Below are 27,512 nucleotides of genomic sequence, written 5' to 3'. Positions count from 1 at the left end.
ATTCTGCGACTTCCTAAATACCACAAGAGCAGACCTAGAATAGTTTGTTGTTTGTCGGCATAGATGGCTACAAAGTCAGGACTTCCTACGTAAAAGCATTCCTAATTTTGTGGGAAGAGGAGAGGATGACCAACTCGAGTCGAAATGAGCTCTGTGTGAACGAGGAACAATCTCCATTTTGCTGTCTTACCCAGCTTGCACCTCCTCACTGTGTGTCTGAGCAAGTGCCATCTTGCCTTAATTTCTAAGCCTCTTTCTGCTTTGGTTATTGTTCTGCCTCCTTAAAGGATAGCGCATGTTCTGACTTCTTGTGTGGGGTAAAATTACTACCCTCCGGTTAAGCTGGTGGTATACTGCCCTGGAAGCAGAAGCTGGTGATGCTTAGAGTGCAAATTTTCAGCGAGACGTAGATACATTTCTGTATCGGATCTTGTGCCTCTCTTGCGGACACGTCTTCCCACGTCAGGAAGACTATGCTTTAGACTTTTTCTTACTTCGGTCCTGAAAGCAGCAAAGTTCTTCCTCTTTAGAAGTGCTCAGCTAATTATTAAGAACGTATCAGTAAAAGCAATGGTTATCCTCTTCTTTTATCCCTTATTCAGGAAAGGTGCATCACTAATGATGATGCTGGTTTTGTAAGTTGAAACCGTTACTTTCCTGTAAAGACACACTAATTTGTTCTGAATAAAAGCCTTTCTTTTTGTTCTCTTTGTGCTCAGTTACGTAAGTGCACGAGTGAGTTAGTTTTCCAACGGGTTGATGGAGTGGAAAAAGAGTAGTTACGTTCCAGTTGCTGTCGGTCTTCAGTTTTTCTACATCTGTTGCATTTGTTTATGGCCCAAGTCTATATAAAACCCAAATCGTGGGCCAAGAGATTGCTATTCTTTGCACTACAGGCAGATACTAAGCTGGATCATTTGTTTAAACCCTGCTTCAGGCTGTGTCGCCAGAAACCGTGTGGTAGAGTGCTGCAGAATTCTGAAAGCTCTTCAGAGTGGATGCATCTGTTTGATGCTCAGCAGCCGTTGGTTCTGCTGGCCTTGAGGTTCAGCCCTCTTGGACTTGTTTTGCTTGGCAGATGTACTCTCTTGTAGTAAAGGCATTGTAGTGGTATTTTGCGAGTGAGGACAGACAGACCAGACATCGTTCATGTCCAGGGAGCCGGGGCGGGAAGGTTGGTGTTCAAGCTTCTCATTCCTGTCAGCGGTGACTCCGCTTGCACCACTAAGTGGTGCTGTGTACATACGCTTTATTAAATCGGCAGCTGCCTGGGCCTGCCTGCTTGTGTAGTTCGGAGCGGTCCTTTTAGAGAAAATGTTCTTTTGGCTGCATTTGTTCTCCTGTGATACAAAAACTTGACAGCTGTTGGGGGCAACTACTACTTTAGGAGAATTTCTATAAAGTAAGAAATTGCTGGTTTTATTTTGTCACGGTGGGCACAAAATTAACTGATTCAAAATCACGTCCACTGCAGCTTATGCTTCCGTAACACACCACTCAACTGATTTCTATGCGTAAATGTCTTCGGAGAGGAATCACAGGTGCCTGCTGTGACTATAGGGACAAGCAGTATGGGCTCACAGGAACAGAACATGCTTTGCCTTCCCATCACCAGAAGAAAGACAGAAAGAAAGAAAGAAAGAGGTGAAGAAGGGTGCTCAGGAGCAAGAGGCTGCAAGGAAGTTGCTGTACATGATCCTTTTGCCTTGCTTTATCTGACAGAAAAGCTGCCTTCTGCTAGTTGGGTCTTGGCTTGAAAGACAAGGGGAGAGAGACTCCCGCCCCTCTCCCAGGGAGTGTGCTACTTTTGACTGGCTTGTTCTGACTATGTGATCTGCAATTACAATATTTAGGTTGCGTGCTGACAGTCTATACCACTGACTCCCTGAGTGGTTTTTCATTTCTGTCCCCGCTTCCTTCTCCAGCTTTTTTCAATATATCAATTTAAAAAAAAAAAAAAATTAATAAAAATTTAACCTTACATGAACATCATCTGTTGGCTTTGGCCCCAAACACTTTATTTCCTAGAAATAAGTTGAGTCTTTTCATCAGAATATGTAAAAGATTTCTAGCCACTGTAGTACTATTGTATTGTTTGTTTTTTTAAATAAGATTCTGTCCAGGTTCCAGCATGTGCACTAAATTTCTACTGCAGTAGAAGAGAGTCTTAAGCTGAAGAGAGATTTCATGCTTGGGAGAGAAAAAGGGCAGATCTTGACTCAAAAGTAACTTTTCCAAGGGAAAGGTAAACTCTTTTGTTTCTTTGGGGATTTTTATTCTGATAGCACAAGCATCTTGTTCTCTCAGGATTTTGTTATCTCTGGGAAAAAAACCCTTGGTGTTGTGTCACTTCCTCCTTCCCTGGTTGTGTTTTTTCCACTCCTTTCAGAGGAAGTGCTAATACTGTTATAATTTAGGAAGACATTTTAACTTGTGACTCGGAGGTCTGCAGACTTCACTGTAAAGACAGTTTCTGTGCATCCAAATGCTGTTAATCCCTTCAAATACGAAATGAAAGATGTGTAACTTGGAGCTGAGACTGAGTCAGAGTATTCCAGATGGGTCTGGTTTACTTTGCATTCAGTGTTCTGTAGCCTGTTGCTTTGGAAGGTGCAGGTAATAAGCTTTTCAATTGAATAAATGAGCGGTAGTGGTTTTTTGTTTTCCTCCCCTAGAAATGTAGTGCTTGATCAGACTGCACTGACCTGTAGAAGTTGTGGGCACTGTGGTGTTCTCCAGAATGCTACTTGGGCTGCCACTACAAGTAGGCCATTTAAAATAATAACCTTAGACTTTAAAAATACATAAAAACTTCATGATGCTTAAAGTATAGAGCAGAGTAGTCATCAGGTTAAAATAACTTCATGCTTATGACATGCACAGTGATGGTTCCTTTCAGGTTTTTTGGTTGTTGTTGTTGTTGGTTGTTTTTTCTTCTTTAAGATGGCACTGGTTGCAGTGATCTTCAGTTTTACGGCACAGCTAACTGTCTTAGTATAGATATGGTTCCTTTCTGCCTACTATTTCCGTTTACTGGCAGACATAGTTAAGATAGCTCTTTGGAGTTGTGGAGTGCGCGTGTGTATATAGATATATGTGTGTGTGTGTGTGAATGTGTATGAAAATAATAAGACCTAAAGTCCCCTCCCCACATCATTAGCTTTCGCTGCCCTGTATTTCAGTGTTACCAAGATTTTAAAGTGACCCAAGTATTGCTGTTGCAAATGTTTCCATGTTTGTCTAACTATTGTGATGACAGAAAAAAAAATAAAATCAAAACACTAAATGTTTTATTACTTGCCCTATAAGTATATAGGCGTTCCCTGTCTAATATCTATTTCTTTTTTCAGGATTCACTGTATTTATTTTTTTTTACCCTATGAAACGGAAAGAGATTTCTGGCTTACTGTTGGCTTTTGATAGACGTTTTATCCTTGGGGAATTGCCCACCAATTACTTCATAGAGTTTGGAATTTAACTGAAGGACATTTTGCATGCCCGTGTTCAAATAGCGATGCTAACAGGCCACCATACGGTTCATGTTGATAGCTTTATGGATACTTAAAGGTAGGCAATAGTCTTATTTTTTAATAATGCTTAACCTTTTTCTCTTTGGCATGAACAAGCAAGTCTGCCTGGTTTTGTAGGACTTGCAGCTTTTCCTTAACATCAGACTTTAAAAAGGGGAGAACCAGTAGTATCAGGTACGCAGTTAGGATGGTGATTTTTAAAATACTAAGCTGCGTAACAGTCTCGGGAAGAACATGCGTGACTGGGCGTGAGAGTCTGTGGTACAGCATTACTAACCTTTGCTAAAAAAAGTTTTGAAGAATGAAGCATTTGCTTTATGAACGGTACTTGAGGACGAATTCTGATGCTGCTGCTAAAGTTTATTGAAAAATAGGCACTGATTTCAGTGATGATGCAGGTGTGGTTTCTGTTCATGCCTTAAATCTGAAAAGAAGAGAAGAGAAACCTGCATTTGAAGGAGGGTTTTGTATGAAGGGTAATCAAACCAGTAACCTACTTTAAGAACGACTTTAAAATATTTGGAGCATCGGTTAAAGGCAAATAAGTAAAGTTTATCATATCCTCCTACATAAGCTGTGACTATTGAATACAGTCAGCAGTCCGCCTCAGAACTTGTTGGTGTGCAACTGCAACGTGTTAAGTTGTAAGACTTCACAGCCACGAGCTGATGGGCCACAGTTCTCTCCCGAGCATGAAGCGCTGTAAGTTGTAGTTTCTTGCACAGCAGTGACTCTTTTCAACATTAGTAACTATACAACAGGGTAAAAGGCAAATTTAGTGAAGAATAATGTGTCGTTCTCAGAGCAGCTGTTTGTATTTCACCATGATGCAGATGCTTTCTATAGGAGTTGTGTTGGCACATGTCTTAGAATTTGGTTAATCCTCTCCTGAACTCATTTAAACTTTTGGCTTCAACTGCATCACTGGCAATATGTTTCAGAATAGAATAATTATTTCCTTTAAAAAAAAACGGGGGTGGGGGGATAAGAAGAAGGGGTGGAGGAAGCGGGGATAAAAAAATCTGTTGTCTGCCAGTGCTGTGGGCTGCTCACTCATTTTTCTGTAGAACTTCTGGGGGTTTTTTGTTGTTCTTCTTCTACCTTAATGCTAATAGGCATTTCTACCTTTTCTACCTTGTTTTTCTACCTAATGCTAATAGGCATTAGCCTATCCTCTGCACCTTTGGTCATTTCCTGAAGTTTGTCTGTAGTTTCCTACATTAGTAGGTAAATGTATCTATTTTACTTTACAGAGTTTTGATAGTTTTTTAAATTATACAAGAAATTTAAGTCTTGGAACAAATGTCTTTGCTTATTGATTTTTGTGAGTAGCTGCAAAAATCTTATGTATTAGTTGCCCCTTTTAAAATTAAAATAAAAATGAATGCTATGCAAGAAATAGGTTGCAAGTAACTGTTAGGGTCTTACTACTGCTCGCTGTTGAGAGATCGTGGGAAGTGCAGAGAATTTGTGTTTAAAAGTTACGGGCATTTTTCAAGATAGTTTTCCAGGTCTGAGGCGTGCTGAAATATCTCTTTTCTATGATAGTGTGTTTAGTTTCATTGACTTCAGCGGAACACACAGAATACATTGACTTAAACTAGCTGAGAATCTGATGATAAGGTTTTATACGCTACCTAACATAGTGTTGTGATGACCTGTCCTCCGAACTCAAAAATATGTTTGATGATCTTAACAGGAGGCCGGATCTTTGATCTGGAAATTATGCTGGTAGCGACGTTACAGAATCCAGGCTTGTAACTTCACTGGTTTCTTGCAGCCCCTCAAGTTCATGAAGGACAATAAAGACCCATTCTTTCTTGTTCTTGTGCTATAATCAGTGATGGAAGTATGACATTGTCAGTTGTAAGAAGTGGCTTAACTGCTGTTGGAGTCTGCTTTTATGCCTGAAAAACCTGTTGATTTGCATGGGTTTGCACAGCTTATGCTAATGATGTGGCTGGAATGAGACAGGATCTTGTGTAGTCTGCAAGGGCTGTATATGGTCCTGGTTTATAGCTGGGTGGGAGGGATTGGTTCAAGTTACTTCTGATTTGCCCTATTTAATATCTTTGTTTCCTAATGGCAACTGGCAACAGACAATGCGTATGGGTTTCAAGGCCCTGTGGAACAGAGAAGGTAGTTTGCCAGTGTTCTTACTGCTGTTGCAGACGTCGTTTCAGTGGATTGAAAGTGGCACATTCCAAGTACCTTTTCCTACCATTGCTGCGTTTTGTTTTTTTTTAAATCCAGAAGAATGTTTCTGTACTTCCCTTCCCTTCCCTATAGGTGCATGTTGATTTACATTGCATGCTATTGCAGCGTTCTTAGTCTACCAGTTACAGATTACTCCTTTCAGTTCTTGTGCATTTCTGAATGTGTATCTACCTATACACCTACTAAACTCACATTTATTCAGACATGATATGCGGCTGCGTGGTCCTTTGTTACCGGCTGGGCTGAAACCCCGACACACTTGTATGCAGCTTTTTTTTTCCCCTTTTCTTTTTTTCAGGTCAGTAATTTTGTTTCGAGTGTTCTGTTTCTCGAAATGAGCATTCAGTGATGGAGTTAAGTATTCTTTATTGCAGCGCTGGAAGAACGGAGGATCGCTCCTCCAAATGTGCTTTCTGGCTGGGACTAATTGTATAGGTTAAATACCTGCCTTACATACATATTCATAAAATTTCTGAGAAATAATATACATATTCATTGATTTTCCGAGAAGTCATTAGCATATGTAAATGTCCTTTATGCATGCGTGTTGAAGGTCTTCGGTGGTCTTCTGGAGTCCTCTGGTGGTCTTCCATAGTCTTCCTCACTTGTCCGCTGTTTGAACTTTGTTGTACGAGTTTGCGCAGTACGATCCCCTTCTGGGCCCCACAAACAACTTCTCTGCTTATCACCTAGCTTTTGGCTCAGTCACCACAAGAGACAGAACATATTTTCTTATCAAACAGAATACCTCCTCAAAGAGGGCATGTTATTTTGTCTTATATTACAGACACAGGAATCTTGTGCTTTATGTCCTTGGCTTGTCTATGTAAATCAACTTACAGAGGCAGTTGTTAACCTTCTAACAAATTCCTGAGTCTTTTATTTAGCAATACACTGAGTCTAAACATACGTTCTATTTCTACATCTACTAGGCCTAGTGTCAGGTTCTGCATCAGTTCAGGGGTAGAAAGATGGTTTAATAGTATGCATTGTTTGGGGGTTTTTTTGTTGTTTGGTTTTTTTTTTTATTGTTCATGCATTGTGTTTTCCTGCAATTCCCAACTTTATTGAAGAAGGAACGTTGGGTTTTTAACAGTTCTGCTGTGTAAGTTGTTATCTCTCTTAACGGGACTGATGGTGACATTGTTTAGCAGGGGTTAGGGTGAGCATCTTGTATGTATTTGTATATGGAGTTTTAGTACTACTGATGAAAGCAGAAGGGCCGTGAGGCACAGTGCCCTTCAGGGTTTGGGGTGCCTTTCCTCATTGCCCACAGAATGCCACGTTGTCCTTAGAATCTTTGCAGCTGGTGGCAGGCCCCTCGTAGATTACAAGGCTTGGGACTTGACTTTCTTTTGTGGGCATGTAGCAGAGCTCAGAGTCTCTGGGGAGCTGTAGGTTAGGGGGTGCCCCCAGAATTTGGGATGTTGCTCAGAAGAGCGGCTCTTGAGGAGTAGCCACTGAAGGGGGTTCAGGAGTGCAGATTGAGGGCAGGAGGTGTCAGGAAGCAGTGGGGTTCCTTTCCTGACAGTTGAGGAGAAGAAAAGGGGTTTCTTAAGTTTTGGGACTGCTGGGGAAAGGGAGGAGGGTTCACCAGCCCTTCTCAGAGGAGTTTTGCAGTTGGATTTGAATGTCATAGAATCGTAGAATGGTTTGGGTTGGAAGGCACCATAAAGATCCTCTAGTTCCAACCCTCCCCCATGGACGCCGTCCGCAAGACCAGGTTGCTGAAAGCCCCATCTGACTTGGCCTTGAATGCTTCCAGGGAGGGAGCATCCGCAGGTTCTCTGGGCAACGCGTTCCAGTGCCTCGCCACCCCTAGTGAGAAACGTCTTCCTAACGCCTAAACTAAATGTACCCTCCTTAGGACTAAAGCCGTTACCGCCTTGTCCTATGGCTGTACTCCCTTGTAAAAAGTCCCTCTGCAGGTTTCTTATAGGCACCCTTTACGTACCGTGAAGTCTGCTATAAGGTCTCCCGAAAAGCTGCATGCCGGTGAGCGGTCCGAGAAGGTGAGGCGGTCGTCGGCCGGGTCGGTGTTGAATAGCAAAGTATTATGGGGCTGCTCGGTTCAGCCTTTACCTTCTGTTGTGGAGGTGCTGTGTGGGCTATCTTTGAATTGGATGAGCGTTTCAGGTGAGCTGTGGATTAGCGAGGAGGAGCGTGGGGCCGATGGCTTCTCACGAGTGCCACGCTAACGTGGTTTCTCTCGGTACCTTAGATACCACGAGTGATGATGGCTGCAGGGTCTGAGTCTGGAATGAGCGGGGAAGTGAACACGGTGGCACTTGTGAGGAGGGGGGAGTTGGGGAAGTAGTTGGCGTTGGCCAGCGGGATGCTTACTCCCTTTTCTGATTTGTTTGTGTTTGTTTTTTTCATTGCAGATGTTGAAGAGCAATGTTCCCCTTGAGGAACATCCCAGTTAGCCCGTGTGGTTTTGTGGAGGATGGATTTGGACCCTCAGCCCTCTGAAAGCTAAGTTGAGGGACCAGGCTGAGAGGAAGGGACAAAGCTGGGAATAGCAGGGAGGAGTTTTAAAGTTAGCGCAGGAGAGAGGGCTGTCCCAAAGCAGTCGCCTTTGCGCAGGAGAAGTGAGCGGGTTGCTTTTCAGCACGAGACCCGTGTGTGCCGGGCAGGGCAGTTCCAGCCCGTGTCCGCGGTGGCGTGTAGTTTGTGTAGTCTGTCTTGTGCGCTTAGACCTTCCTCGGGTCTCGATGTCCTTGTCGCGCTTTGCGCCAGAGGAGCGAGGCATGCGCTTCGGGTGCTGTCCCTAGGGTTTTGAATGTTCTTACTCATTGGCCCGGTGCCAATCGGGTGCTTCTTTTCTTGCGCTCGGAGCTCTAAAGCATGGATCGGTCTTGGCGGGTTCCGGTCAGTGCTCTATGGCAGCATTTTTTCAGCCTGCATCGGCAGCTCTGCTCTCTAGCCGTCCGTTTTCTCGGAGTGGGACTTCTTCCCCGCATCCTGACATCCTTAGGTCTCGATGCCAGGCTTCTGGCGCATCTGTCGTCTGGGTTTTGACAGTGCTGTCTTGTAATGGGCCGCTCCGTTTGACTCCTCTGGGTCTGCTGTGGAGCCTCCTGGCCTCGCGGTTGCGGCCCCGTAGGTCATCTTGCCCGACGGCGCCTCCCGTCCGGGGGTCATTCTTCTTGCTGAGAGTTTTCTCTCTCGTTGAATCACCTCGTTGGTGGCGTTCCACGTGGTGACGTTCTGCACACGGTGTGCTTGGCTTGGAGCTGCTCTGCCTGGGAGGGTGTGGAGTCAGGGGTAGGTGGAACAGCGATAAGAGTCTACGGGTGAAACGTTGATGTGCCTAGACCGTTTAGGCGAGGGTTGTACAGTCATCTTGGCTCGAGTAGCCATCAGCGGCCTGCGCGGACAGCCATGCCGATAGTGTTTCACGGAGACAATTGAAGCCGTGTGGCAGGGGTTGTTGAGGGGCAGTGAAGCGGATTTGAGTCTCTAAGGTGTTAAGACTTGCACGTGATGGGCTCCAAGTTTGGCCCTGGGTTTTTTTGGTTGGTGGGGTGTAGGGTTTAGGGTTACTCCGTGCGGGGCCCGGATGATAGAACACCAGTATGATGATCAAAGTCGCCCCTTTATTGAGCTTAGCTGATCATTCTTACACAATTCTCTAAGTTGTTTAGAAGCTTTGATTGGCTGCTGCACGCAAGCATGTGGTGTCCACGCGCACAAGCGTAAGCGGTGATTGGTTACATCGATACTGTCCACGCGTAGAAACATAAGATACAGTTAGTTATACTCGCTCTGTACACGTGCATACACACAGGATATAATTGGCTATGTTAGAGCATGCAAAACTTGTCTTAGTCCAACTGGTCGAGATAAGCCCCTGAATTGAGGTCGGTTGTGCCAAGTTCCCTTTATTGTGGAATGTGCACCTGTGTTTTTCTAATTGGGATCTTTCTTCTTCTATCTTCTTGTTTGTTCTGTTCAGAGCCTTCAAAGGTGTCTGGAACTCTCTCGCGACCATGAGCTACTTTCAGGGCCAGTAACTAAGTTCCATATAATTGAACCCTACAGTGGGCAGGGGGGTGTGTGTGTTGGGTTTTTTTGTTGTTTTTTTTGTTTGTTTTTTGGTTGTGTGTTGTTTTTTGTTGTTGTTGTTTTTAAAATGACAGGCTGTAGCTGCATTCCAGATGGTCTTTGTAGATGGAATCAAGACCTTTGGAGTTGTGAAGCTCTTGCTCTGCATCCAGGTGACTCATTCAATATGTTTTGGGTTTTTTTTTTTCAGATGTGGAGGGACAGGATGTGTCCCACAGAGCGATGGGGGAAGGCAGCAGAGCACTGTAAGGAGTTGAGTCCGTGAGTGGACTCTGAAGGAAGATGCATCCGGTGGCTCTATGAGACTGCTTTGCTTTGCTGTGTTTTGCAGTTTTCTTGCATTGTATTGGTCTGTATTTGCCTTTGCCCTGTGGTGTTTTGTTGTGTATTTGTATCGACTGTCATGTGAGACTGTCTCGCATTGCCTGGCCCTGCATTGTGTTTTATATTGCAGTGCTCTGTACTTGTATGGATTGCCACCTGAGACTGCCTTGCCTTCTATGGTTCTGTATTGGTTTTGTATTGTTTTGGTCTGTACTTGTATTGACTGTCACGTGAGAGTCTCTTGCATTGGCCCTGTTCTGTTTTGTCTGGTATGGCAAGGCTCTGAGTTGTTTTGCCTTGACTGAGGTAAGAGTACTGCCTTGTATGGCATTACATTTGCATGTGAATTACATGGCTCTATGTTTGTGTGTGTCTTGTATGGCATTGTAGAGGCAGCGTAGAAGGTTTAATGACTTCGGGCTCTTTGCATGCAGAGTTGAGGGGATCGCAATTGGACTGTGAACTAGCATTGAGTAAGGCAGGAACTGGGCAATGGTGTTCATCTTGTTTATGCAGATGCTTTGTGGCAAGTCTCTAGAAATGGTCAAGGCCTTGAGGTCTAAGTAGCAGCGTGATGGGTCTTGGAGCGATCGGTAACTTTGGGACAGCTCTGTGTTTGTGATGCTGTGGTTTTTTCAAGTGTCATGGAGGACACTGGCTGTGAGGATGTGTTATTTTTGGAATAGGTGGGAAGCAGGGTAGGGGAGTGGTGGAGGACTTCTCTCTCGAGGATGAAGTGTCTGTTGACAAGCTTTGTGTGTTGTTTTTGCAGGTGATGACAGGGCACGAGAGGTGCTTGAAAGAACCTTGCGTTTAGGTGACATGGCGCTACGGAGGTTGGACTGTGACACGTGGCACTGTGAAAGCTAATTATCGGGTTGAAAATGCACGGATGGTGGAGATGATGGTGCGTGTTGAAATGTTGGTGTAACGGAAGGGCAGTTTGTGGGGAGGTTGGTTGGAAGGAGGTTGGGCTGGGGCCTGGGTTTTTGCAGGTAGGGTGCTTTTTTGAGGCCCCTGCTGCTGCAGACGGGGTGACGGCCTCTTGAGGCCTGTGGACGGTATGATGGATGAGTTGAGAGTGAGGGCTGGCGTGCATGTGATCTGAACGAGTGGTGTGTTGTGAATGTCTCTAACCTTGTAGGGTTCTGTGGTTAAGCCTTTTTGGTTTTTTTTTCCTTTCAGGTTGGATGTAGAGTTGAGATGTTTTTCAGGGAATTAGGAAAAAAACCCCAAACTTAGAATAAAAAACCCCAGCTGGGATATGGGTTGGTTTTTGGTGTGTCCTCCCCTGCCCCATTTATTTTTTCTTTTCCCTGGTCCCAGCTGCTCCATGAGGCAATGTTGATCGCCAATGTTTGGACTGGGGTCTGCCTCGGGCCTGGGTTTTCAAAGGCAGGGCGATTTTTTTGTTTGTTTTTTTTTTTTTTTTTTTTTCCAAGGCTCCCGGGAACGGTGTTCCTGTGGAGCGCTCCCCTGGAACCTGGTAATTGCCAGTCAGCACAGAGAGATATGTTGTTCGGTGGATGGTCTTTGGAAGACAGTTGAGGATTTTGTGGGGGGAGTTGGACTAGATGGCCAGCATGGAGTAGGCCAGGGTTGTGAAGTGCGTGAGTGTAACTGTATTTGTCTGTGGTGGGTTTGTAAAATATTTGGTTGCTCTTTGTAGCTTGTGATGTAATGATATTTTTCAATTTCTGGTTTTGTGTCGAGGTGTGGAAGTGGACGGTCTGTCAAGATGATTGGAGGTCACTCGTTTGGTGCCCAGGAACAGGGATCATGGCGGTAATGTCACCTCAGGGAGTAAAACTTCTGGATGTGCAGCGATGTATGTAATGGGAGCGAGGAATGTGGAAAAGACCACTCCGTAGAGCATTGCAGGTACTAAAGAGTGGCATTTCTTCTTCAGGTAATGCTAAATTTTTGGAGTTTACATGTATTTGTAAAAATAGTGATTAAAAGAGGACTAAATCTAATAGTGTCAAATATTTGACGAGTGAGGCCATAAGTCTTTTCTATATATTGTAGAAAAAGTACATTGTAGAATTGGATTGAAATACTGACATAGCTGAATCTATGTGGAATGAGTAATGGACCAAATGAAGCACTGAAAATAAAATGTAAAAAAGACAGGTAATTATGTGTCCTTGTGGGAATTACAGTACTAATGGCAATCACAAAGGGAAGCGTAGAGGGAAGCATGGGCGTTTAGTGCCCATAGGTAAACTTAGCTGTTGAAGTAAGTGAAAGTGTCTGTTGGAATTAGGCATCCAAGGGCGAGTTGTAGATACCTTGAGGTAAATGTAGCTGCTGCTGGGTTAATGGAAAGGGCGTGCATTCCTTCCTCTAGTGATTGCAGAACTTTGAAATTGGAGCTGTAGGTAGAGAACCGTGAAATGGGCTCGGGCGTGGTGCGGCGCCGAAATGGGCTCGGGCGCATGTGTTACTTTTCTTAAAGGGGCTGAGGTACTGTGTAACTCTGAAATGGGCTTGATGAGTGGATAACATGTGTGTAATATGTGAGGGGTTTTTTTATTCTGTTGTCCTTCTCTTTCCCTGACCCTTTGTGGTGCTCTCTACTCTTTTCATTCATGTCTTCTCTCTCTCTCCAACCTCCTGTGCTTTTCATAGTCTCTCTCTATCTCTTGTCATTATTATCATCTGACGCTCTGTGTTACTTTCTGTCCCATCGTATCATGTTGTATTTTTCTCCTGCTTTTTTCTTCATCTGTCCAGATCCCTGTCCCTTGTTTCTTCTATTGCTGTCCCTCTGCCTTGCTTCCTCTTGCCATCTTTTCTGTATTTCTCTCTGTTCCCTTCCCTCTTCCATCCTTTCTAACTGTATCCCCCTCTCCAGCTAGCTGTCCCTTCTCTTTTCTCTCTTCCTCCATGTCTCTCTCACAGCCTATCAATGACAGTTGTTTTTTCCTCCAGTGCTGTCCTGCTCTGTCCCTTGTTTCTCACTCTCGTTCTGTCATGCTCCCTGTGTCTTTTTGGAACTCCTCCATCTCTGTCCTGTAGCCTATCACTATTTTTTTCTTCTGCCATCCCTTTGTCCTTCTTCCAGTCTTTGTGTCTCTCTCCCTTTGTTCTCCCTCCCTTCTTTTTTTTCCTTTCTTGCTACATCTCTGTTCTGTACCACAAAAGCACGGAGGGTGTTTAGTAACAGAGAAGAAGGATATAGGCAAGGACAAAGGAAATTAATGGCTGTTATTCGGGAAGAAAGGGGAAGAGGGCCTAGACGAGACTTGCCCCGACTGGGCAAGGATCAATGCGCTTTGTGTAAGAAATTCAGTCATTGGTAGAGGGAATGCCCAGGGAACAAGGAGCATCAGAGGGCTCAAACAGGAGGAACAGTAGCCTCTGTGAAGGGAGACTGACGAGAACCTGGGGAATCTACCCTAGCGGATCCACTGGTTATAATTAAGCTAGGGAAAACAGAACAAGAGGTAGAATTTTTGGTAGATACAGGAGCAACATACTCGGTTTTGAATCAGGCTTCGATGCCCCGGGGAATGATTATGTCACGGTGAAAGGAGCGACTGGCCAAAGTGAAAAGGCATAGTTTTGTAAACCTTTAGAATATAAATTAGGAAAACAGTGGGGCATTCATAAATTTTTATATATGCCGAACTCCCCAAAGGCCCTTTTGGGAAGGGACTTGTTGGAACCATTGGGAGCAAAAATTGTATTCAAGAAGGGAGAAATTACTCTGGAGGTAAAAGATCAGCAAAATATTCAAATATTGAGCCTAACCTTAACCAGTCTCCCCCTAGAAGGAATCATTAATGAGGACATCTTAAAGCAAGTGTACCCGGGGGTATGGGCTACCGATGCACCTGGAAGAGCGAAAAGTGCTCCACCTGTTGAAGTTAGGATCAAGGAAGGCCAAAAGCTGGTAAGAATTAAACAATATCCCCTAAAGAAGAAAGACAGAGAAGGAATCCGGCCGGTGATAGAAAAATTTTTGCGGTTGGGACTATTAAAAGAGTGTGAGTCTGAATTCAATCCCCCTATATTACCTGTTCGGAAGCCCGATGGGTCATATTGGGTGGTCCAAGACTTATGGGCGGTGAATAAGATAACTGAAGATCTTTACCCGGTAGCGGCGAACCCATAGACCCTGTTTACCGTACTAACACCTGAATTGACTTGGTTTAGTGTTTTAGATTTGAAGGATGCTTTCGTTTGCCTCCCTCTCCATGAAGCCAGGCAAAACTTACTCACATTTGAATGGGAAAAGCCCAAGAGCGGTCGAAAGACCCAGCTCACTTGGACGGCCTTGCCACAAGGATTTAAGAATAGGCCTACCGTTTTTGGCAATCGGTTTGCGAAAGACTTGGAATCCTGGGAAACCCCGTCTGAGGAGGGGAAGCTGTTGCAGTATGTGGATGATATCCCGATCGCCACCAAAACAGAGAAAGATTGTACGACGTGGGCGGCGAGTCTGTTGAATTTCCTGGGACTTCAGGGGTACGGGGTATCCAAGAAAAAGGCACAGGTAATGCAAGGCAAAGTGAATTATTTGGGCTATGAAATTAGTGCGGGACAAAGACCTTTGGGACAGGCCTTTAAAGAGGCAATATGTCAAACTGGGAGACCTCAGACAGTAGAAGAGTTATGGACTTTTCTGGGAATGACAGGGTGGTGCCGATTGTGGATCTATAATTACGGATTGCTTGTTAAACCACTGTATGCATTGACAGCCACTAAGCAGAAACACCTTGAGTGGAATAAGGAGACCGAACGAGCCTTTGAGCTACCGAAAAAGGCTTTGATGTCGGCCCTGGCCTTAGGACTCCCAGATGCGAGTAAGCTGTTTCTTCTTTACTCCCATGAGAAGCAGGGCATTGCTCTGGGAATATTAGCACAAAACCTGGGCCCGTATCTATGGGCAGTTGCCTACCTCTCTAAGCAGTTAGACACGACTGCAAAAGGTTGGCCTGGATGCCTGCGGGCGGTTGCGGCTGTGATACTAAATACACAGGAAGCCTGAAAGTTTACTCTGGGCCAGAAGATGACTGTTCTGGTGTCTCACGCAGTATCAGCAGTACCGGAAGCAAAAGGCGGACACTGGCTCTCTCCACAAAGATTCCTGAGATATCAAGCTATATTGGTAGCGCGGGATGACGTGGAGATTGTAGTCGCTAACATTGTCAACCCAGCTTCTTTTCTCAGCAGGAACACAGGAGAACTGGTACATCATGACCGTTTGGAAACCATCGAAGCAACGTACGCCAGTTGCCCAGACGTGAAAGACGGCCCCATGGAAAACGGGGAAACTCGCTTCACAGACGGAAGCAGTTACGTCCTAAACAGTAATCGACACGCGGGATACGCCGTCACTGCCAGCCAAGAGGTAATAGAATCGGGGGCTTTGCCCAGGAACACCTCCGCACAGAAGGCAGAAATAATTGCTCTAACCCGCGCCCTGGAATTGGCCCAGGGCAAAGTTGTGAACATTTATACAGACTCAAAATATGCCTTTGGAGTTGTACACGCACGTGGAGCAATTTGGAAGGAGAGAGGACTAGTGAGTTCTCAAGGGAAAAATATCAAACACGCAGAAGAAATTCTGAAGTTACTGGAAGCTGTCCAGCTCCCTAAGAAAGTAGCAATTATGCATATTAAGGCACACCAGAAAGCGAGCTCAGATTTGGAAAAAGGGAACGAGCTGGCGGACAGAGAGGCAAAACAAGTGGCCAAAACACAGGTAAAAACAGAAGGGGCCTTAATTCCTGATAGGTGGATTTCCCTAGAAGGTAAGCCAGAATACACTAAGGAAGATCAAAAGCTCATTACAGGTTTAGAAGGGTCATATAATGAAGAGGGGTGGGCTCATACCCCACAGGGAAAGCTAATCGTTCCCTCTTGCTTATTATGGCATTTGATAGGGGAGGAACATAGGAAAAGACATTGGGGAACAGAAGCCCTGTATAATCATCTGATAGGAGAAATTGTGGCTAGGAATTTATACGCCACGGTGAGGCAGTGTGATCGCACAACAGTGTGATCTTTGCCTCCAGACTAATCCTAAGAGCACCCCCAAGCTGGAAATGGGCCAGACTGGAAAAGGCAATGGGCCTGGACAACAATGGCAAATTGCTAATGTTTATTCATTACTAAAACACACCCACTTGTGATTTGCAGCTATGCGTGTTCCGTAGCTTTCTCATGGGAACTTCTTCAAAAGTTACTTATGAAGTTATGCCAAGGTCACACTGTCCCTGTTTTTCTCCTGATATCAGCAAAGCCAGCTATTTTCAGCCAAGGCCTAGTCTTGCTGCTCAAACTGACATTCTTTCACACAGAACTCTGCTCGCACAGCTTTTCTATAGACCCATGTCCTTTTTCATGAAGCCAATTCCCAACAATTCCCCCTTTTTCTTTTTGTGTGAGTAGAGCTTGGTGTGTCAGCTTTGAGACTCCTTTTATCATGCACCCATACGGAATTCTAACTATTACACAGATTAATATCAATATACCCAACCATCATAAGGCTTCCTTAATCAATGACATTACCCATAGTGTTATCCCGCCGAATATTGATTGTAACACTCCATCAAACCAACTAGTTTCTTGCTGGATCTTTGTGTATGTTTCTTCAGCCAATCTATTTGTTTGTATATAGATTGAGGTAAAATTTTAACACCTGCTGTATTGCCCTTTGCAAAGATCTGTGAACACAATTAATTAAACACAGTAAAAACAACATTATACCTAATAAAATACATAAGCACACAAAAAGAGGTTTGATTAATAGCTTTAGCTAGTGACACCCAAACATTCTTACTGTCCCATGGTGTTAACCGATGTGGATCAATCACCGGTGTCACTGTCATGCTGCTTACTACAGTCAGTGTGTTCCATATCAATCTCAGCATAAGGTTTCAAATTTATGGGTAAATCAGGAACGTATCTGCCAGACATGGAGGATGTGATGGGGATTTTTTGTTGTGGGTTGTGTGTGGTGTTTTTTTTGGTTTTTTTTGTTTTTTTTTTTTTTTTTTTTTTTTTTGTCCAATTGCTGCCAAGGCTTGCCATCCCGGTGCACTTAGTTGTCTTGCAGAAGTTAAGGTACCGCTGCCCCACAATAAATCCAGCAGCGGCTGTAAGTCTGTATTTGTAATACCACTACAAGGTTGAATCCACTGTAGGTCTCCGTTTAAATCTTTCTCCCTCTTTTTGTTTTTGAGCAATCCAGGCTTGCTTAATAACTTGGGATGCCATTTTCCTTAATAAGCTGAACAAGGTAAAACTATTACAATAGTTAAAATCACAGTAACTACAATAATGCCCATAATTCTTTGAGCCAACCCGTTACCCCTAATGACCCAGACCATGAGGAAAATGAACCATCTATACATTCTTGTGCCATCTTGCTCCACGAACTCAGCCCAGCAATCGGTAGGTGCCAGCTTTCCGTGGGCGTCCCCACAGAGGCAACGATGGCCTCACTGTACACCAGCCCGATGCTCTTCGGAAAATCCCAGTATTTATACATTTGCAGAGGAACGGGTTTTAGCACACGTGGCCAGCGGGTGCCAAAAGTCCGCCTCGGTTGCAATCTATGACGCATGCGCTCGCTGGCCAGGCGCGCTGCACGAGTCATAGCCATCTTGTCTATTGGTTCATGGGCTTTACGATACAGTTGCGATGCACAGAGAATCTTGACCTGTTATGTTAGCCAAGGTGAGCTATACATTAGTTTTTGGCTGAGGTAGTATTCATATTGCCACATCATCTATGATGCTCCAGATGATGATGGTCATGCAAATCGAACAGGAGTCCATCGTGGGCCTGTATCTGTGGAAACACAATCAACCTCGTTCCCAGGTTATTAATGGAAATAGACCTTACCCCTAATTTTGGCTTTAACTAACTTTTACCCCACACTGTCTTCCCGTAATCACACTATGTTTAATCAAATTATGCTTTACACACTTTTTACCTAAAGCAGGTTCTATATACAATAAGGCACGCTGTTCTGAAAACCTCTCTGAAGGACTCCGTGTCCACTAGTAATACTCTATTAGTTAGAATCTGTCAGATCAGTGGCTCCAGCACCCGCCGGTGCCGTGCCAGTCGCCATTGGAACAATTCCGGGTCCAGCATCAGTGCGAAGCCATGGCTTGTCCCACTTAGCCAGGATCTCCCAGTAAGTTTTACTTCTGCTGATCTGCACCATTTCCTGGATTCTGGGTCCTTATACATTACCATGATTCCTGTACTTTGTTGCGTCCTTTCTGCCTGTAAAAGAACATGATGCACTACCATTGGTGGGTCTTTGTGATCACCTGTCAATCTAAGATAATTTAGCACAAATAAGGCTTTGGCCAATCGTTCCTCTGGGAGTAAGCCCTGGGTTCCCCCCTTTTGTTTTTGCAGCATGTTCTTTTAGGGTTTGGTTGGCCCATTCGACAATAGCCTGTCCTGTGGGAAGATGTGGAATACCGGTACCGTGGTGAATTCCCCACAAATTACAAAATCGAGCAAATCGTGTAGAACCATAGGCTGGGCCGTTGTCCATCTTAATTTCTTGAGGCACACCCAGTACTGCAAAAGAAGCGTGAAGATGTCATTCAATATGTAAGGCCTTTTCTCCAGTTCGTGCCGTGGCCCACATGGCAGCAGGATAGGTATCAATACACACATGCACAGAACGCTTTGCACCAAACCACATGACATGGGTGAAATCCATTTGCCACAACTGCAATGGCAAAAGACCTCGTCGGTTAACCCCACAGCCCAAGCCGAGCCCTTCCTTTTGACAATCAGGGCATGCTTTAACGATACCTTGGGCATCAGTAAGTGGTAAGTCAAATTGCTTTGCTAACATCCTAGCGGGTTGGTGCAAGAACGCATGCGATTGCCGTGCTTTGTTGAAAACGATTCCCTGGAGGAGGCTCCCGTGGCGCTGCAACCAATTGGTCAGCTCTGTCATTTCCCGTTTCTCATCTGCACAGTGTTCTCATACCCAAGAGTTCTACCAGAGGGGTCATATTGCCATTAGTGATACCGCAAAGATTCCGCACCCACTGGATATCTCCCACAAGCTTCTGGACATCATGTAACATTGAAATTTCTCATGTTATTTGAACCTTCTGAGGTTTAACATTGCTAGCATTTATGTGCCACCCCAAATACTTCCAAGGTGCTGCCTTTTGCACCTTTTCAGGAGTGATTATTACTCCGCGATGGCTTAAGATGTCCTGCAATTGAGTTAAAATCTCATCCTGTGGCAAGTTACTGAGGTAACTGCTTTCTTACAGGCTCTGATGCCCAGGCCACATACACCTGACGCATCGTGGGGGAATTGCGCGTTCATTGCGGTAACACGACCCAATGGTATCTCTTATAGGGTTCTGCCTTGTTAATCGATGGTACCGAAAAGGCGAACCGTTCAGCGCCATCTGGGTGCAATCTTTTAGATTTATAATTAACAAATCCCATTCTTCTGGAAGCATAACTGGAGATGGCAAACCTGGCTGCAGGGCTCCCATACTGTGCATCACCACATTCACAGCTCTGAGATCATGTAACAGTCTCCGCTTCCCACTTTTCTTGGGAATGGTAAATATTGATGTATTCCATGGACTAGTAGAAGGAACAACTTGTCCCGCTCTCAACTGGTCCTCAACTAACCCTTGTATTTTTAGTAGCCTTTCAGAATTTAGCAGCTACTGATCAATCCAAACAGGTTCATCTGTTTTCCAGTTAATTTTCAGAATCGGCTACCCCTCAGTGACCGCTCCTAAAAAGGATGCGTCACTAACATTGCCTGCATTTGGCTCAATAAATCATGGCCTACGAGGCCAAACAATTCAGTTGGGGTAGTCATGACATACGGACACGTCGTAATGTGTTCACCATCGGGGAACACAAATGTAATTGGTAGCTGACTTACTAAGGTGGCTTGTGTGCCCCCTATCCCTGCAATACCAAAGTTTGGATTGATCGATGGCCATGATGGAGGCCAAATGCATTGTGAAATAATCATAACATCAGCACCTGTATTGATTGTCATCGGTTTCTTGACAACAACTCCATCGGGCCCTTCCAATTGCACTACCTTTTCTGGTTTACCTCTTGTTGTGTCCATGGCAAAGTATACCTGCGGTTTCCCTGGGGAGCCGAATCCACCATCTCCACGTTGTACTTCACCTGGGTTCGGAACACACGACCTGAATGGAACTAATTGTGCTATTCTGGTACCTTTAGGAATAGAAACAGGAGGGATTAAAACATGAATCATAATTTTCACAGTCCCACAATAATCTGCATCAATAAGCCCTGGGAGCACCAGAATTCCTTCTAGAGCTGTTGAAGATTGCCCCATTAAAAATGCACTAAGTCCAAACCCCAATGGTCCCTTTATGTTGACTGCGGTTTCCACATCCACTCTGGAGCTTCCTGCGGTGGCGGATCTGGTGGTTGCGAGGCTGCCTGAGGGCTGGCAGCTCAAGCCCCTTGCGTTTGTGTCGCCGCGCGAGGGGCCTTCGCAGTTGGTGTAAAGTTTCCCTTCTTCCTGTATTCTTGGTGGTATGGTTATCTTTCTTACACTTGTTGCAGCACTTACTGTTAACAGTACCTGTACATTTGCTCCTAATGTGTCCACGTTTGCCACAGTTAGAACACTTGACCAAGGGTGTCTTACTGGCCTTGTGTTTCTTTGTAGCTCCTTGGAGAGCTGTGGCAGCATAGGCTACTTTCTGTGAGTCCACTGATCGATCCGTGTATTCTATCATATCAACGATGTCTGCATTTTTCGGCAAATTACACAATGCTTTGCGTGTCTTTTCAGTAGCATTTTCAAAAGCGAGTATTTTGAACATGTTTTCTTTCATGCCCTCGTTCATGTCAGGGTGGTCATAAATTGTATTCTCCTGTTTCACCTGGGTAAAAGCATGGCTGTACATATTGTCTGGTACGGTAAGAAAAGCTTGATACGCCAAGATCTGTGATAGATGATGAACCTCAGTGACACATTGTAACTGAGCGTTCCCTGATGCGAAGGGTCCAGCACCCATCGGCATCTGCATGGTTACTCCCCATAGGGGATCTGTTTGTTGTCGTGATGTTGCTTGTTCCCTATCACAGAGCTTCTCCCACTGCCAGAAAAACACTAACATTCGTGCGGGTGTCAAAATCAACTGTGCTAGCTGTTTAATATCTTGAGGTATCAGCGTATCAGCAGAAAAAATGAATTGCAGTATTTGGTGAGTTAACGCAGATTTGATTCCGTACTGACTCACAGCATTCCTTAATTTCTCAATGACCTTCCAGTCAAACACCTCCCATTTTTTCTGTCCATTTGATGCAATAACTGGGAATGCTTAGAGCATAGTCCCTTCTATAATGGCATCTGTTATTACACCCCTCCAATGTCTCTGCCTTTCTTCTGCAGCGGCTATTACAGGCGGCTCCGCGTCTGTCACGGGTGCGGTTGGTTTCCCCGTCTCTTTTCCCCATTTCCTTTAACAATTCTAACATTGTCTCTTTTTGTTCTATTATTAGAGTAGCCAAGTCCTTGTTTGCATTATTTGAATCAGGGTGTATGCTAGGTATAATTTGTTCATGTTGAACGGTGGTATCTGAGGGCTGGTTTTTCGTAGGCAGATTTTTACTCACTCCCTGATTCTGTAGGGTTTCCTTTAATCGTACGGTTAGGGAGGCTTGGGAACTGTCAGATGGCTGATTAATATCGGCAGTCCCAGGGAGTGGAGCAGAAGTCAAGGGCACGAGAGTAGGCGAACAAGCTCCAAAAAGTCTCTCTCGCTGCATTATGTTTTTCTCCCCGCTTTTCCCTTTCGCTTGCGGTTGGAGAGAGAGAGCAGCAAAAGCAGACGCAGACGCTTTACGATCTGCTTTCATTTCTTACAGAGTTGTCTTAATCAATTTCCATAAAGTTACAAGATCTTTAACTTCTTTAGACCCGTCACTAATTTCATCCCATAGGGAGGTTCCGATAGCATTCCAGGTACTAAGCTCAAAAGCTGTACCCACACTAATTGAAAGGTTTCTGTCCTTGCTTCATTAGTTTTTTAGCTGATTTATCATCATCAGTTACCATATCCCATAATACGTCTCCTAATCTACGCCATTCACTCTCCTTAAATAATAAATCCGGATTCTTAAAGCATCCCTTAACGCGACCCAGCGTGACTAACCCCGAAATTTGCTTAATGCAGTTTACTCCCCGCTTTTCTAAAAAGCACTGTAATAATTTTAGGGCTACCTCTTGATCCATTGCCGGCCGGCTTCTTGATACTCCTGGGTGCTACCTTGATTAAGGCACCTCGGTTAAAAAGTCTTTGCAGCCTTTTTCCAGTAGCCCTTAGTGACGGCGAACCCCTTTTGGACGGTCCAGGCACGAGAGTTAACACACCAACCAAGACGATCAGCGTTCGGTTAATCTTTTGCCCCCCGGTCGCTGCTACCGGTGCTTCTCAGTGTCCGTCGCTCCAATTCCCCTTCGGTCCCCGTTCGGGCGCCATTTGTTGGAGCGGCGGAGGAATGCACATAAGTCGACCCAATATGAGTGATAGAAGTGATTCAACTTTATTTGCACGGATAGCTCATATTTATACAGTTTGCGATAATTATGCCTACTAGTCCTAATATGATTGGTACATTGCTAATGTTTATTCATTACTAAAACACACCCACTTGTGGTTGGCAGCTACGCGTGTTCAGTAACTTTCTCATGAGAACTTCTTCAAAAGTTACTTGTGAAGTTATGCCAAGGTCACACCGTCCCTGTCTTTCTCCTGATAACAGCGAGACCAGCTGTTGTTTTCCTCCCAATATCAGTAAAGCCAGCTATTTTCAGCCAAGGCCTAGTCTTGTTGCTCAAACTGACATTCTTTCACACAGAACTCTGCTCGCACAACTTTTCCACAGGCCCATGTCCTTTTTCAGCAAGCCACTTCCCAACAAAAGGTATTCCTAGAAAAAGTTTCCTGTTTATAAAGCAGGAGTTTGTTGGGGCTGAATTACAGTTCCTTTGTAACTGAATTGGGTCAATATTCCGAAAAAGGGGAATATGTTTATTTTTGAAACAGGTCAATACTTGCATGTGTTGTGCTGGCAAGGAGGAGGCTTCTTAAATGTAGAACTTGTTAAATTTAAAAGCACACCTCCACTCTCCATAGTATTGCTTCTATGTTAATTCAGGGTTAAGATATTCGTTCACTTCAGTTTCTGTGAATCTGTTAGGGCAGCGTGCTCTAAGGTGATGGGAGGGAGCAGGGGGAAGAAGGGGAGGAGGAAAAGCAAAATATCTGCAACCTGCTCTTCCATGACTCCTGCAAACTGTAATGTTATTTTTTTTTCCCAAGCCTGAAAACTGTACTTGGCAGTGGGATTGTGGCTATCTTGTTAATATTCTTCCTTCCTTTCTTGTTTTGGCCTCTCCAGGAAGCGATTCGAGTAATCCTTGGAAATCTTGATGATTTACATGCATTTTCTACAGACCACTATCTTTCTGCGTACCCTTTCTTTCCTACTTGTAAAAGAAAAGGTCCAATGACTTGTATCTGTTGGGCATTGCTTAATTTGACATTCCTGCCTAGTAGTGCGCAGATCTTTAGCTGGAGTACGACTCCTCTGAGCTTCGCAGTTTTACATTAGCTGAAGATCCTCCTCAGTTGTTGCCTTCACCAGAGAACTGATGTATGTAAAAAGAATGTTTTGCAGTGTTTTCAGATGGCCACCCCTGCGTTCCAAATCTGATTTAGCCAGAAAAAACGAACGTGCATATATAAAGTCCCAGGAAGCCCACGTAATGCGATTGCAAGGAAAGCTAGTGCGTTGTTTCAAAAGGTTAATAAAACGTAAAGCGCTCCTTACAGGCGCAGCAGCGTTGGCCCTCTAGTAGAGAAGACCGCAGTAGTTTTCTTGTAAGGTACATTAGGATTAAGTATTGTAGTTGCTGTAGTGTAAAGGGTTACGGAGAAGTTACTCTCCTGAGGCTGTTGTTGCAGAGAAAAGTAAGTTAGTGGAAGGAGAAGCCTCTTCAGTCCTAAGGTGCGTCAGTTTGTGAATCGGATCAGGCCCTTCGGCATCATCTCCTCCCGTGATTCCGAGTGCCCAGGAGTAATGAACACCCGCGTGTTTCCGCCTCCAAGGCATCCCCTTCCAGTCTCGGCAGACTGCGTTATTGCCACCCCTGGTCCTAGCAGGCAAGAACGAGATCATCCTCTTTCTCTGTCAGAAGCTGGTAGGTATGAGAGCAACTTATTCCTGTTGCTGCCAGGAAGAGAAAGTAGCCCAGAGCATCGTCAGACAGGAGGCACCCAAACAAAGGAAGCCTCGTTGTTGGTTTGCTTCGCTAAAGCGCAGCCAGTTTTGCCTGCGTGCTTGAGGAGGGTTTGATTCACGAGCTTGTATTTCTGGAACTGGGAAGTCCATCCACCTGCTCAGGCAGCACCGGGCCCTGCGGAGAACTGCAAGCTCAGAGGCCTGGCGTGATGAGTTGTCCTGCAGTCTGTGTGTCGGGCTCCTCGCTGTAGCATACCTCTTAGTTAATCGCCAGCTGTGGGAGTCCTTGAAGCCAAACTCAAACGAACAATTTCATCCCTTAAAGGAACTGACTGTGTCATCTAGGCAAATCTTGGGCTTCATCTCTGGTCCTCAGGATGCAAATGGAGTAAAAGTATTCATGTTATCTGTTTCTTCCTGAGGTCAGAGGCACGTAAGAAGGCTGCTGCCTGGCGTCACCCATTCGTGCATGCATGAGCTCCTAGGTGTGCGAACTGCACCCCCAGGAAGGAACGTCTGTAACTGTGGCGTTTGTCATGTCAATTATCTTTTGTTCTCCCATTTTGAGGAGGACTGTGAAGTGAATGTAATGATGCTAGTCCTGTGAATCCTAGTCCTTTTCAGGTTTAAAAATAATTTTTAAAAGAATTACTTTTTAGTTAGGAAAGCTGATGAGGTTTTCTTCACAGGGTTGGGAGAGCCTGGCATGTTGTTTTTTGCGGGAAGATGTGAGGACTGAAGCCAGATGCAGTTAAGGAAACACAGTGCTATGAATGCAAGCAACTGATGGAAGAGTGTCACCTGGATGAGTGTTTCTTGTAATGTGTTACTAGCGTATGGTGTCTCCTCACATCTCATTTCTCCGCTGTGTAGTTCGATGTGTCACTTGTTCAGCTGCTGCTGCTCATTAAATATAAATCTCCATTGGCAGGAGCAGTTACAGGGTCGTGGATCTTGGACCAAGATCCTCAAAACCCCCTAGCTATGCGAGGTTTCCCTGCCGCACGTGCACTGCCTTTGTGTCCTGATGCTCTGTTTCTCCAGGAATGTCAGTATTTGCGTGGGGAGTTTCAAGGACCTGCCTGTGGACGCGACGGCCCCTACACCCCTGATGTATTCTTCTGGTGCTGCATCCTCTTCTTCGCCACCTTTGCCCTGTCAAGCTTCTTGAAGAAGTTTAAAACCAGCCGCTACTTTCCAACTAGAGTAAGTAGAAGGAGGTGGCCAGTGTCCATCTCCGCACTCGTTTCCCAAAATGGCTTTCCTGGAGCACTAAGCAGTATTTGCCCTGCCTTGGTCAAGCTGGGAAACGTTGGCCTTGCAGGCCAAGCTCTCCAAGAGCTTGGATGTCCCACACTCATTTCCATGAGTGCAAAATCATCGTAGCGTTTCCCACCTGCCTCGTGACCTGCCCCAGATTGAAGATTTTTGGGGTTTGATTTTTTTTTATTTTTTTTCTTCTCCTCAGGTAGTAGGAAGTCAGGTTTCCCAAAGTTTTGGGGGTTGGGGGTTTCGGTTTGTTTTTTTTCCCCTACCTTCTGCGCATTATGTGCTCGAGTGGAAAGTAGATTCGAATGAGGAGCTTCCTTTTGAGGACTAAAGGATGCCTCAGTGCCTTGTTGCCATTGTAGCTGTGAGTGTAGCTGTAGTGGCAGACATGTGTTTTCTTATTTTTAATATTATTATTATTATTATTTTTAGATTTTGACTTAAACCAACCCTTGTTGGCCTAGTTAAGCTTTTTTTTATTGTCTGACCCCAGATCTCACAGGGACAAACACAGCAGCAGTATCTAAGCAAGGGATCAGGCTGCATGTGCTCAGAGGGGTGGTGGGATTTGGTTAAGCAGCCTTAATGTTGTGGATGTCTGCAACTCTTGCATCTCACCTTACGGCCCTGTTTGCCATGCCCCTCTCACCTCTGGTTTCTCGCCCCAGGTACGGTCCACAGTGAGCGACTTTGCTGTTTTCCTCACCATCGTCATCATGGTGCTCCTTGACTTTGTGGTTGGGATCCCATTGCCGAAGCTCCAGGTCCCCCATGCGTTCAAGGTAACGGGGTGTTTTGGCACGTGGGGGTGCCACAAGGTGATGCCGGGGCAGGGCAGGGCTGAGTCTGGAGGAGATGCTGGTGGTGTGACCATCTCCTCTTCCACCTCCAAGTGCCTTGCTTCCTCCTGGAAATGAGAAGATGGCCCCAAAACTAGATACCTACAGGGGAAGTATCTAGAGCTGCTTGCAAGGAGGAGACTGGCACTGCTGAAGCCCCCGGGAGAGGGGGACATGAAGCCAGGGCTGGGAGGTGCTCTGACACAAGGAGGGAGGGGAAAATGAAAGCCAGTGGAGTGCCTGGGCTGGGAGACAATGCTGATGTGTGGGCTTTGTTGCAGCCTACCAGAGACGACCGCGGGTGGTTCATCAACCCCATAGGACCCAACCCTTGGTGGACGGTGTTGGCTGCGCTCGTCCCAGCTCTGCTCTGCACCATCTTGATATTCATGGACCAGCAGATCAGTGCCGTTATTGTGAACAGGAAGGAGCACAAGCTGAAGGTAAGGGCCTGCGAGAGATGACTCCAGCCCCTTCTGGGCTGCAGGTCTGGGGGGAAGCTCTTATTCCCGATGCTTTCTGAAGGCATTGGTTTGGGACAAGGTCAGGCTGCGTGGCAGGATGCTCTCCGGGATTAACGATGATGCAGGGAGCAAGTGACAGGGCAGTATAGATGAGCAACCTTTTGGAGGAGCAAATTAATCTTGGAGCAATAGAGAAGTGCGTTTTTGTTTTAAAATGGCAGCAGCAGCAGGTGTGGGGAATGAATTGTTTTGATGCGCTGCCAGGGATAACTCAGAGTCACACCTTCCTTGCAAGTGGTAGAATTTTCTTTGTGAGTGGAAAAAATGGTTTGGTGCTTTTGGGTTGTGGGTTGGTTTTTTTTTTGGAGAAGTATGTATCGCACAAGCTCTGCGTATCCCTTGTGTCTGAACTCCTGCCAGATTTTCATGCCAGGTGCTTGTGCAAAGCCTGCATACACCCTTGCTTGTTTCCATTTCTTGTTTTGAATTCTGAAGAAGTTGACTTGTGCTCGAGCAGGGTTTGAGTCTGACTTGCGACG

General features: G+C 45.2%; 1 protein-coding gene across 13 annotated transcripts in view; it reads right to left on the bottom strand.

The window, feature by feature from the left end:
- LOC126037129 (uncharacterized) overlaps nucleotides 1–27,512 on the bottom strand; it is a 115,347-nt gene that overhangs the window by 20,221 nt on the left and 67,614 nt on the right. The gene's annotated exons all lie outside the window — the stretch shown is intronic.

Source organism: Accipiter gentilis, unplaced genomic scaffold (genome assembly GCF_929443795.1).
Source record: "Accipiter gentilis unplaced genomic scaffold, bAccGen1.1, whole genome shotgun sequence".
Classification (NCBI taxonomy): domain Eukaryota; kingdom Metazoa; phylum Chordata; class Aves; order Accipitriformes; family Accipitridae; genus Astur; species Astur gentilis.
The sequence above is the reverse complement of the archived record's forward strand: the minus strand, read 5'-3'. Positions and strand labels throughout refer to the sequence as shown.